The sequence below is a fragment of the Trachypithecus francoisi genome, unplaced genomic scaffold, assembly GCF_009764315.1.
Source record: "Trachypithecus francoisi isolate TF-2019V2 unplaced genomic scaffold, Tfra_2.0 Lachesis_group2, whole genome shotgun sequence".
In the NCBI taxonomy this organism is placed as follows: Eukaryota; Metazoa; Chordata; class Mammalia; order Primates; family Cercopithecidae; genus Trachypithecus; species Trachypithecus francoisi.
The window spans coordinates 158,267,186-158,279,804 of record NW_022681465.1 but is presented as its reverse complement, the minus strand read 5'-3'; the positions used below and the strand labels follow the sequence as shown (position 1 = coordinate 158,279,804).

At 52.5% G+C, this 12,619-nt stretch overlaps 1 protein-coding gene across 4 annotated transcripts in view; it reads right to left on the bottom strand.

Moving 5' to 3' along the window:
- VDAC1 (voltage dependent anion channel 1) overlaps positions 1-11,771 on the bottom strand; it is a 36,532-nt gene extending 24,761 nt beyond the window's left edge. For 2 of the 4 annotated variants that reach the window (XM_033181226.1, XM_033181227.1), the window contains exon 1: positions 11,063-11,771. The gene's annotated coding sequence lies outside the window, so the exon portion shown is untranslated. Of the gene's footprint in view, positions 1-10,827 lie in introns of all 4 variants that reach the window. The other 2 variants (XM_033181224.1, XM_033181225.1) reach the window with 2 other exon arrangements.
- Positions 11,772-12,619: the final 848 nt, after the last annotated feature.

Here is a 12,619-nt window from a genome sequence, read left to right as displayed (position 1 = left end):
CGAACAGAAATAAGAGCTTTTCATGGGAACATCATTTTCCATGTGGCTCTGATTTCATTCATTCAACAAATATTTATAGAGTACCTACTATATGCCAGGATGGGACCAACTTTTCACAAAACTTTTGGACTTTATGGGAACCCACTTCCTATTTCTCATAGAAAATCCAGTAAAACCTAACCAATTTGGCAGCTCTTCACGTGGAAAAAACCCAAATACATCCTACAAATAAATTAATTTAAACAAACATTTTTTTAAGCTCCAGTGTAACTTTATTTTCAAAACCAACCATCAAAGGACTACTTGGGATTGCTGCATATCACTAAGTCAATCAACAAACATTTATTAAGCACCTCAGTGCTCAAGGAAGGAGAGTAACTCAAATAGTCTTTGCCCTGAGGACCACACTGCATTCCTGGAAGGCTTTGCTTTAGCATGCTGTATATGCCGTGTACACAGGATTAATATCCTCATCTGGGAATGTACAGTGTGCTCTGCCCATGAGCAGAGGGGGTCAAGCATGAGAAACTCTCATCTCCTGCACCTTCTCCATTCCCAGAATCATTAGTCTCAACCAGAAGGACCATTCCATTTGTTTTAAAACACAGTATACCTAAATTATCAAAATGCATCTGCATATACACCATCTGAAGTTACTTGTATATATACTCACACAAGTAAACACATGTATGACTTGCTCCTGGTAAGTGGGAGGGAGCCTACTAAAAAAAAAAGTGGTTCAAGTGATCCTGGGGGAACAATATAACAAATGGAAGTTGCATTATTGGCCAAAGCTTCAATTTCAAAGGCATTGCAGGAGGCCACAGACTCACTGAGTACCTTGCAAAAGAAACAGTATAACTTCTACAATTTTAAATTGTGAAGTTGTGGTCCAGGTCCTACTTTACTTTTTCCAGATGCTTTTGTTAATTTTATCCCAGCTCACTTTTGTGTCACAGCAGAGACAGAAGAGCAGCGAGCTGTTTACTCTGTCCTATTTTTGTCGCTGCTGTGTTATTTCTTGCACATGATCAGGCTGGAACCATGGACAGGTCAGCCCACATTAGGATCACGGAAGAGCGATGAGGGGGGAAGAACCATTTTACACTGCCCGCCACTGGCTCTTTCAAGTCTGGGGGCTCCCCTCTTCCCACCTGTTCCTCCCTCCCAAACTAACCCTGTAGGTACATTCCCCTGGGATAGACCAGGAAACCATCCACCAGATCCTCAAGAAATATCCTTTGCCTGACCCCTTCCTAGGAGAACAACTCTGGATTGAAAGCTGAGGCAATGTAACCCCAGGCAGACACAGAACATAACAGCAAATGGCCAGAACATTCTCCACCGGACAGGGTTAACAAACCATCACTGAATCAAGCACCCTCCTTCAGTGCTATCCCTCCCAGCTAGGCTACAAACTCAGCTCGGGGTTGGGGCTAGGGAGGCAGGACGAGAAGCAGCCCCGTGGTAATATCTGTGGGTCAGCTAAGACCTCCCTGGACCTTAGGAGCCAGAGCCTTCCCCATGACTCTCCCGACCCCACAGAAGAGATGCCTCCCAGACACAGTAGCCTTCACATCTGGACTGGTCCCCGCTCAGGATAAAGGCAGAACACTCATCCACTTAATGTTCCCCAAATGCCTTCTCTCATCGCTAATCCCCAAAACCCAACAAGCACAGCCACCTGTCAAAAAACACCCCACCCACAGCAAACATCAGCCTAAAGTACAAGGCCACTAAGGAGATTACCACCCAAGGACAAGGGACTCAGACAGCAGAGCTCAGAAGAGCAGACCGGACCCCTCCTGGGGCCTCTGGGAGCTCCAACATGGCCAAGCTCTTTTGGGGCTGTGGAGTCCCACAACAACCACGTAGTTGGTACCAGCAGCATGCAAGTGAACTATCCAACACCTCACTGTAAACACACTGGATGCTGGATGCTGGCTTTCTCTTCTGTGTGTCATGCTCTCTTCCCCATCTCCTTGAACACAGACAATGAAGCATAATCTCCCCCATTCTGGACCCCCAGGTAAGCATTCTCCCCAGCACAGCACCTGGCAGGGAAGATGCACAGAAACCGCTGGCTGAATGGAGTCAAGTCCACTCCTGGGCCTGAAGTGACACCACCGAGGACAGCAAAAGGATGACTCGCCCCTTCACTAAAGGCCCCCAACTGCCAGCTAGTGGTAGCTCCCCCTCCTGCTTTTTGTGCACTTCAGCCCATCCCCTGCTGCACTGATCTGACGGAACTAAGAAAGGCCTGAGCCAGTTTGGCCACTCCCTAAGAAGTTCAGCTTTCTTATAGCTACAAACAGCACCCCCAAAATGCCCATTTTTACACAGCTCTTGAACCCATTTCAGAGATAATCTGCATTCGTTTTCTAAGGCAATGACTGGAGGAAAGAAAAGTGGGCAAACTGCTTTCACTTAACACCCTGCCAGGGCGCTGACTTGAAGGCTGAACCCTGGCCCCCACCCCTCCCAGTCACTCCTTCCACCCAGATCTGCTCCAAATCGGAGTCTGTATAGTTGGCTACTGACACACAGCTGTCTCTGCAGCATCCACTCCCCAGGGGCCTTCACAAGCCAAGCCTCTAGAGGCTGCATATGAAGCAGGGCAGTCTGACATCAGCAAAGCGACTAGCTCTGGAGAGACAGAAGTCAGAGGGCGTCCTGGGGGAGACAAAACCACAGGCCTCTCTGCCTGACTGATGGCTTCAGGGCAGAGCCTGGGGGCTTCGTTCCCACTGGTTGGTAGGAAAGACAGGGATGGGTAGGGCCAGGCTGAGCAGACCTGCCTGCAGTCACTGAAGACTTTGAGAAGGACCAGCAAGCCACGCCAGGATACAGGAGTCCCTGGTTCCCCTCCACAGCCTGCCAGTCTACCTACCCAACCTTTCCTTGGCTGACCTTGAACAAATTATGCAAGCCCCATTCCAGCTGAGGAATGAAAATCTGGCCCATACTGGAAGCTCAGAGGGAAGGATAGTGTATCTATCACCCAGCGCAGGCTGCATAATACTTACGTAACCTCTGTCTTGGGGGTACACATCCTTCCCGGCTCATCAGCTGCATGGCAATGACAGCTGCTCTGCTCACCGTGCCCCCACCCCACCCTACCTCATACACCTACCCCCAAATCACACCTTTGAACTCAAAGCACCCCAAAATATGGAAAAAGCTATGTATATAAAGATGCTAAGGCCTGGCTGGCATATAATAGGCATTCAATATAAATGTGTTTGATGAGTGAATGAGAAATGAGCATCAAAGTATTACTGACTAGTGGGGGAAAAAGTTGAAACTTGGAATCTGACAATAGGAACTCATTATAATGCAACCAGGAAGTAAGAGCTCCCTCTGCAGTGCCACTGTTGCAGCACCACCAAGAGTGGGGGAGTTGGGGAGACCCTCAACTAGCAATGACCCCCACTCTCTCTGCCTGCTCCCACCTCGGCCTAAGGAGAGCTGAACTCAGGTTGAGGAGACCAAGTACCTTCAGAAGCACTGGTTGCTTCTGACCTCAATACCATGCATGGATTTTATTCTAAGGGCCACCAAGAGCCACTGTTGAGTGACTGCCACATCTGTGTTTCAGAAGCTCACTTAACCAGCAGACTGGCAAAAACATAAATAATATCCAGTGTCAGTGAGGGTGTGGAGAACAGTCACTCTCGTTCATGCCAAGTGGGAGTACTACAGGTACACTCTTTTTGGAAAGCAATTAACCCAGCCTTAACCCTAGTGGTAATTCCACTCCTAGGAAGCTGTTCCACCGTAGCAACTAAGGCACTCGAAGACATGTACATCAGGATGCTCACTGTAGCAGTATTGGTAACACACAACCCAGAAGCAAACTAGAAGTCCATCAAAGGGAAAACGAATGAAAAAGAAATTAAGGTACTATACTTGCAAACTAAGGCGTACCACATGGTAATCAAAAAGTATAAGGTGGGTGGCTCATGCCTGTAATCCCAGCACTTTGGGAGGCTGAGGTGGGTGGATCACTTAAGGCCAGGAGTTCAAGATCGGCCTGGCCAACATGGCAAAACCCCATCTGTACTAAAAATACAAAAAAAAAAATCAGCCAGGTGTGATGGTGCACACCTGTAATGCCAGCTACTTGAGAGGCTGAGGCACGAGCTTAAACCAGGAGGCAGAGGTTGCAGTGAGCCAAGATCATGCCACTGCACTCCAGCCTGGATGACAGAGAAAGACTGTCTCACCAAAAAAAAAAAAAAAGAATAAAGTGGATATATGTGGTGGCATTGAAAGACAGCTAAGATACAGTTAAATGAAAAAAGTCAGAAAATTTGTAATTCCGTGTAATTGGAGGAAAACCTTTCACACATCTTTCTATGTTCATGAATGGATGGGAAAGCATGTGGAAGGATACAAGCCAATCTGCAAATTGGGGCTGGCTTAGATATGCTTCTGGAGAAGAAGTTTTAGGAATGGACTTCAAATCGAATTTTCATTTTTTTGTTCTGCTTCAATATTTAAACTGTTTGTGTATACTGATAATTTGTTTAAGGATAAAGAATTTTAATACAAAATTAGCCAGATATGGTGGTAAGTGCCTGTAATCCCAGCTATTTGGGAGGCTGAGGCATGAGACTCACTTGAACCCGGACGCAAAGGTTGCAGTGAGCCGAGATCGTGCTACTGCACTCCAGCGTGGGTGACAGAGCTAGACTCCCTCTCAAAAAAAAAAAAAAAAGCATTTTAAAAGCCAACCACTGTGCCTGAAATTGAGCTGTGTTGTGTCCCAAGTCATGTTCCAAGGCTGCTACAGTAGCGATGCCAGAAGGCTACCTCGAGTGTCCATACAGATTGCAAGAACAGATTTAAACTACACTGAGATAGAAGAGCTATCAGGCAAGATACGTTGGGGCACATTTCACTCCCAGGTGACCACTAGTGGCTTGGCCACTTTGCCAGAAATCATGAGCAGGGCGGAGCTCCCTAACTTCAGTGTGCACAAGAATCACCGGAGGCACTTGTCCAAGAAGAGCCTGCCAGAGGAGGTGGAACTCCTCCTGCCCTACCTCTCAGCCTGTGCCTAACAGGCAGGGCTGCCCCAGGTGCCACTGAGAAGCAGCAGCTCAGGGTGGTCCCTGCACTAAGCACCTACTAGGCCCCCATCTGGTAGAAATATGCTCTTTTCTCTGCAGAGGCTCCCTCAAGAGGATTCAGGCATGTGCCGGGCATGGTGGCTCATGCCTCTAATCCCACACTCTGGGAGGCCAAAGCAGGAGGATCGCCTGAATGCAGGAGTTCGAGACCAGCCTGGGCAATATAGTCAGACTCTGTCTCTTTTAAATAAAAAATATACAGAAATAAATAGTAACAATAGAAGGATGCAGGCAGGCGAGCTTTGCATCCCGGGAGAGCCAACAACTACTGCAATGGTTGATACAGGGAGCAGGGTGCCCATGGGTCTCCAAGACTCAGCTAAGAACAGCTGGAAGGAAAGGCCTTAGGCCTAAGGAAGGTGTTACAAGAAATAAGTGAAACACACAGAACAGCAGAAGTATCTGGCATGGGGTTAAGTGTTCGACAAATGGCAGTGGTAACCATAATCCACTACACTGGATACTCTGTCTGCCCCTCCAGATCCATTCTCCTCCCTTTCACCCTGCTCTGTGCCCCCAGAACTGATCATTATGGACTGCTATCCGTGGGTTTAGGATTGGGCTTAGCCTATCAATGTGAGGTACTTGCAGAAGATGAGAGTTTAGGGAAGAATGAAGTCGGAGCAGTCACCCCGAGTCTCCCTCCCTGCTGGGCCTCAGATAGGTAATGGCCACCTTCCTCTACCCAAGGCCACAGCTCCTGCCAAGAAGCTCCCTCTCTTGTAGGCCTCAGGGTGACAGACCAGACCTGACACCCTGTCCACGGCTTTGCAAATGATGTCTTCCTTAAACTCTTTTGGATTACCAAGTGTAAGTGTGCACCAGATCCCTGCAAGGACCCTAACCAACAGAGCAATCACAATCATCATCACCATCATTGCCATCATCTTATGATTCTGCTGAGGAAGAGAAAACTATGGAAAAGTCTCTGGTCCCGCTGTTTCACCAACACCATTCTAGGTGGTTTGTCAGGGCAGAACTAGGCCAGCCTATAGGAGGGTATCAGACCAGCCAGGGATCACACCAACAGCACCTCTTCCTAGCCCTGAGGACCAGGAAAAGCAACTTCCCCAGCAGAAGGCAACCCTAGCTCTAAAAGCCAACGTGGGGGCGAACACAGTCAGCAGCTCGCTCATACACATGCACACACACACATACACTCCAGCACTTTCTCTTTCTTGCCAGGAAGAAACAGCCCAGGGGAACAGTTCCTGGTTCGAACTCCAGGATGCTGGCAAAGGCCGATGGCCCTGTGCTCTGGTAGCAAGTCTGTGTACCCAATGCAGCTGTTCTCCCCTCCATCCTCCCACAACAGTCGTGCAGTGGGCAGTAGAGCTTTCCAGGGGTAGCTTCTATTTTCAAACACCCTGGCAGCTGGGCCACCACCAGCACAGCTGAGTTCCATGCTGAGCTCCTAGGCTCAGGAGAAGGTTGCTGACTCAGGGCAGCCTGCCCACACACCTATCAAGGGGAGATGGCCTGGGTTGGCAGCCAGTACACTATGGTCTGGATCCCAGGCACACTCGGGGCTCCTGCCTGACCTCAGGCACCTCAAGTTCCCTGCAGCCTCACTGCTTGGCCTGACCAGGTAGGCTTAAGACAGACAGTGCTTGGGCAGGTAGCCTCGGGAATCAAATAGATCTGAGTTCTAACCCATCCTACCACTTTCTAGATATGTGAGCTTGGGCAAGTCGCAACCTCTCCACTCCTTTTTCTTCAGCTCTAATATGGAGAAAGACAGCCTGGATTGGTGACACCGCGAGGACTGAATTAGCTCGTTAATATACACTTGGTACAGTGGCTGGTGCATGGTAAGCAGGGAACACACACAGTATTTTATCACACATTTTCATTTTGTGTATTTATTATAATAATGGCTGCTGAGCATGTTCAAAAGGTCACCCTGAACCACAGGGTCCAGAGTCCTTCATGTCCATAATGAGGCATTGTTTAGCTGACCAGGTCCTGGAAGAACGCCTCCCACCAGATCCCAGGGAAAACTGACCCTTATAATAGACACTCAGCACCACTGTCCTTGCAAGAAATAGAGGTGACTCCATTGTCCACTGCCAGTTGGCCCACACTCAGTCATGCACAAGTTCACTCTGATTGGTGTGGAAGAATAATAATGTCTCTCATCTGAACACCAATTTTGACTTTCCAAAAAGCATTCACATCTATTAGCACCTTGCAAGGGTCCCTGGGAGGGCAACTGCAATGTGAGAGCACCACCATTCAGATCAGGCCTTCAATCCCAACTCCACTCCTGCCAGGCTGTGTTACCTCAGAGTGGTTACCTCACTTCTCTGTGCTCGTTTGCTGACCTGTGAAATGGAAACACATTACCTCTCTCCCAGGGTATAGGGTGGTGAACTCAACATCACAGAACGTTCATTGAGCCCCCAGAAAGGTGCTGAGCAAGCCCTCAATCAGCAATCACTGTGATGATGACAATCATACTTTTATAGCAGCAAGACTGGGCCAGGCACAGTGGCTCACACCAGCAATCCCAGTACTTTAGGAGGCCGAGGCAGATGGATCACGAGGTCAGGAGTTCAAGACCAACCTGGCCAAGATGGTGAAACCCCGTCTCCACTAAAAAATACAAAAAAATTAGCCGGGCATGGTGGCAGGCACCTGTAATCCCAGTTACTCAGGAGCGTGAGGCAGAGAATTGCTTGAACTCGAGAGATGGAGACTGCAGGGAGCCAAGATCATGCCACTGCACTCCAGCCTGGGCGACAGAGTGAGACTCCATCTCAAAAAAAAAAAAACAGAGACAGAGAAACTGATGCACAAGAAAGTGACTTGACCTGTATGAGACAGACCCTGTGGCTCATTAGACCTGTAGTGTGGGCCCAAGCTACTCTCCAGTGCTCTTTGCAGCACAGTTCTGAGTAAATAACTTCAAGTCCCACTCATCCCAAATCCCCTGAGTACACGGTAAAATGGAGGTATGTGCCCAGACCCAGCTGAGAAGCCCACTGGTCACCTTTTCTCAGTGGCTACCACAGGAGTCCATGGAAAACCCAAAGCCGCAGACTACAGAATCTTGGAGCACTGGGAGGCGCTGCCTCCAGGCTTGGGCTGGTCCTCAGCCATACATGCTCCTCTCCCAGTCACTACCACTGAAGACACTGCACCATGGGAAATTCCATCAAGGGCGAAGTGGACTTCAGTGCTTCAGGAGCATCTTCCTGGTAAGGGTAGATGGTGGATGCCCTTCACCACCCCAGCATGGAGTTCACTGTCCACACCCGCCTAGTGTTCAGCAAGGCCAGGGGCTCACAGGCACCTCATCCCTGTATGGTCCCCCACTTTCTGTGCTACAAATAACCCCTGCCTACAGCCCCATTCTAGAATAGCAGAAATAAAACTAAATAATCAACAATGAATAGTCCCTACTACCCAGAGGCAGGCACCCTACTCAGGACAACCCCAGCATAAGCTGTCCATCCACCCATCACGAAGGAAGGGGTAACAGACCCAACCCCTTCTGTAGAATCCCAATCACCCACGTCACCCTCCCTGCAAGCCCAGAAACACCAGTTCAACAAGTTTCCCTCGGGACTTGGAAAACCAGAGAATGAAGACAATGTGTTTAAAGCACTTACTTCAAGAGACTATACAGACTGTTACAGTTCTTTAAATATCTGTGACTCTCTGCTAGGTGAGGCTGTTTTCCACAAGTGAGATGTCTGTGTCCCTCAAAAGGATGTCCAGGACCGGGCGTGGTGGCTCACACCTGTAATCCCAGCACTTTGGGAGGCTGAGGCAGGTGGATTGCTTGAGGCCAGAAGTTTGAGATCGGCCTGGCCAACATGGTGAAACCCCACTCTACTAATAATACAAAAATTAGACAGGCGTGGTAGTGTGTGCCTAGGATCCCAGATACTCTGGGAGGCTGTGGTGGGAGGATTGATTGAGCCCAGGAGATAGAAGCTGCCATGAGCCAATATGGTGCCACTGCACTCCGGCAACAGAGCAAGACCCCGTCTCAAAAAAAAGAAAAAGAAAAAACGTTCAGGATCAAAGGACTATGGTCTGGGCCTGCAGCCCTTCATATGCCCATTCAAAAATTCCACAAATACCTAATAAGCACCTACTATGTACCATGTACTGGAATAGTAAAACTCTGTCAATAAAGGTGGGTGAATTCTGATACAAGAGTGCATTTACCCCTACAGACCGTTCTCAAGCACCTACTGTGTGCCAGGCAGCATCACGCCAGGCACTGAAGACAAAGCAGCACAAGGCCTCAGTGCCTCAGTCTGACCCTTAAGAGCTGAGTCGGTCCAGAGCTGGGGTGGGCAGAATGAAGGCAGGCCCTCGGTAGTCTGCCCTGGCCTTCCCCTGCCTCAATGGAGAAGTTTAGGCAACAGAAGAGCCCTTTCCCTTATCTCCCCAGGAGAGGAGAGGCCAGTCAAGGGGACAGGGACCCCGGGCGGATCGGGCCTCTAAATCAGGGTCTGCTCCTGCATTCAAGGTCTCCACATGCAAACTTACTGCTCGAGCTTGACAATGTCCATCTGTAAACTTACAAGACTTTCATAAATTAACGTGAAAGTTACTCAATACCTGGTATACAAATGCTTGTCAATAATAGCACAAAAATGCTTGAAAACAGGAGCTACATTTATTGAACCCTTTCCACAACGCCACGTGTAGTAGCAAAATGGTCTGCAGGGGATGGGCTGGATTCACCCAAAAAGCCCCAAGGGTGCCAGGGTTTCTACTTAGCCCTTCTCCATACCGGCACTGTTCTAAAGGTTTCATGTTAATTAATTCATTTTATTCTTCCCCAAAACTCAACGAAGGAGAGGTATAATTGTTCCCATCCTACAGATGAGAAAACGAAGGTTTGCGGTCTTCCCAGCTGTGTGACCTTGTACAAATGACTAGGACTGCGGGCCTCTGATCCAACGTCAGGCTCCGAAACAGTTTCCCAAATGCACTGCCGCGTTTGGCAAATGAATGAACAACCGAACCAGGAATCACTCCTAAGGCCAAGAAGGCCACATCCTTCGCCGTGGGGCCTCCTTTTCCGAGGCCAAACCTCCAGCCCAGGCCGGAGCTCCGGCCTCTATGGCCTAAGTCGACTCTCGGCCGGAGGGTTCCGCCCTAGAAGGCTCTGGCACAGGCGGACGGTGCCGGGCGCCAGCTTCTGCGGGCGTGGGCCGGCCACGACCCGTGGGCCTGGGGACGCAGGGCCACGGTCGTCACGTGAGCTCATCCCCGCGGCTGCAGCGTGGCCGGCACCCGCCTGTTGGCCTGGTCCAGCGAGCGTGGGCGGCGAACGGGTCCCCGCCGGATCCACGCTGGTGGGATCCAGGGCCAGAGGGCGCCGCCGGGGAAGGTCACCTAGACGCGCGGCCCGCCGGGCCTCCACGCGGCCGCCCCTGCCCTTCCGCCCGCAAGCTCGGGCCGCCTCTCACCGCCAGCCGCAAGCGTCTCCGGACCCTCGGCCTCGCGGTCCCCAGCCCGGACCCGTTCGGCGCCCGCCTGCGCGGCCTTCTCTGCCCACCTGCTAACCAGCCAGGCCCGCACTGGCCGCTCGGGCTCCCTCCCCGGGGCCGGACTCCCGAGGCCCCTCGCCCGCTCCTCCCTCAGCGCCTCCCTCTCAGTTCCCCAGGGGCCCGGCTCCCGCCGTCCAGGGCGCAAGGGAGCCGGGGTCCTTTTCCGCTGCGCCTACCTCAGAGGCGGTGGCGGCGGGCTTGGAGGCGGCTACAGCGGGGGCTGCGGCGCGGAGGCAGGGAGCGGAGCCGAGCAAGCGGCGGGGCCGAGGGCGGGGCGGCGCGGACGGCGGCGGCGCGGACCCGCCTCCCCTACTGCGCGCCAGGCCCGGCGCGCTCCGCCCCCAGGCCCCGCCCGGGACAGCGTCCGGGCCGGGCCTGGGTCACCATCCCACTCGCTAGTCGCGTTCTTACCCTTCCGGGCCCCGCGGCCCCGGCATCAGACACAGGAGCCTGCGGGCGCGTTGCGGGCGCGCGGGAGGACCTGCGTGAGCCCGGGCATGGGGAGGCGCCGGACTGACGTGTGCACCGTGTGTGCGTGCGCAGGGACACGCGGGTTCTTGCTGGAAACCTCGGCCCCAGTGGCAGCGCTCGGGAAGGGGGAGGAGGCCTTCCGATTCTCTGAGCGGTGGCCCGGAGGTCCCTGCGCTAATGGAAGACGCGCGGGGCTTCTGGGCCTCCTGGTTGGCCTCCGCGCTGCTAGATCCCCCGGGAGTTGATGTGGCCGGCGCTGGACTCGAGCCTTGCCTGGGTGGACGAAGTGACTCCCGGCCCCCCATCAAAGCCCGGGTGGGCCCCATCCCCCGAGGTCAGTCTCAGGCCCAGCGCGGACACTGGGCGCTGGGGGCGCGCAGATACTGAGTAGCAGCGGCGACTGTTGCTCCAGAGCTCCGCGCCCCGGATACAATGTGTCTGGCGCCTCCGACCCGCCCGCATGGCGTCTAGATAATCGCTGAGAAAACCCCAGTGTGCCGATTTTGCACCGCAGATTAGCGATTTTCTCCTGTAGCAAAGCTACTAACAGCCAATTTCCATGCATTTGAGAGGCAAAATAATAAAATAAAACGTGAATTGGGTTTTGCGAGGCTCCTGCTGGGTCTCTCGGCGCGAGGAAATCACGCCGGTTCTGGCGGGCCGGCCGGCTGAGGGCACCCCGGGGAACCCGCGACCAGCCGGGGCCTGTGCTCTTGTGGGACCCAGTTAGTATGTGTTGAGTGAACGGTCACCTTCTCCCTGCTAGGCCTAAGCGAGTGGTCTCGTTTACCACTGAGTGTCCCCAGTGTTCCGCGCGAGGCCCACTTGAAGCAGGTTTCGAGAATTAATTCGTAGACGGACGAAGCTTCTGCACACCCTTCGCCTTTGATCAACAAACGTCCTCGAATGCCTGAGGCGTCTAGGGCCCTGTGGAGGAGGTGCCGGGTTACAGAATCAGGACACTCCTCACAGCCAGCAGCGACACTAGCTAAAGCAGTAGGCAACTGGGGCTGGGGAGGAGGCAATCAGGACTGGCTGCTGGAAAGAGGCGGCAGATTAAGTGTGAACGTGGCGACTCGAGTTAGAAAAGTTGTTCCAGTGGGATAGGGTGCTGAGGAAGAGGGCAGCTGATACAGAGTGGAAGTGGGGTGCAGACAGGGTGCCCAGGCCCTATGTAGGGGCTGGGGGAGGGGTGACTGGGAATGTAAGGAAGAGCCCCCTTCAAGATCCTAGGGAGTGTAGGACGGATTCTATGACCCTCCCAGGCCCAGGAGTTGCCTGGGGACTCTGGGCTTCCCAGCCTGGTGGTCCCCACCCCACACACAGAGACTGGTGGGCAGGGGGAGGACAAGAACTCAGGGAGGCCGGGTGGGACAAGGCGGGTCTCCAAGAACCTCACTGGGCTAGGAACAGATGCTAGTGCAGCCCAGTTTTGAGGCTGGAAGCAAATTTCGAAGAGCTTCCTCCCCTCCAGAGCCACCTCTCAATTCTGCTTTC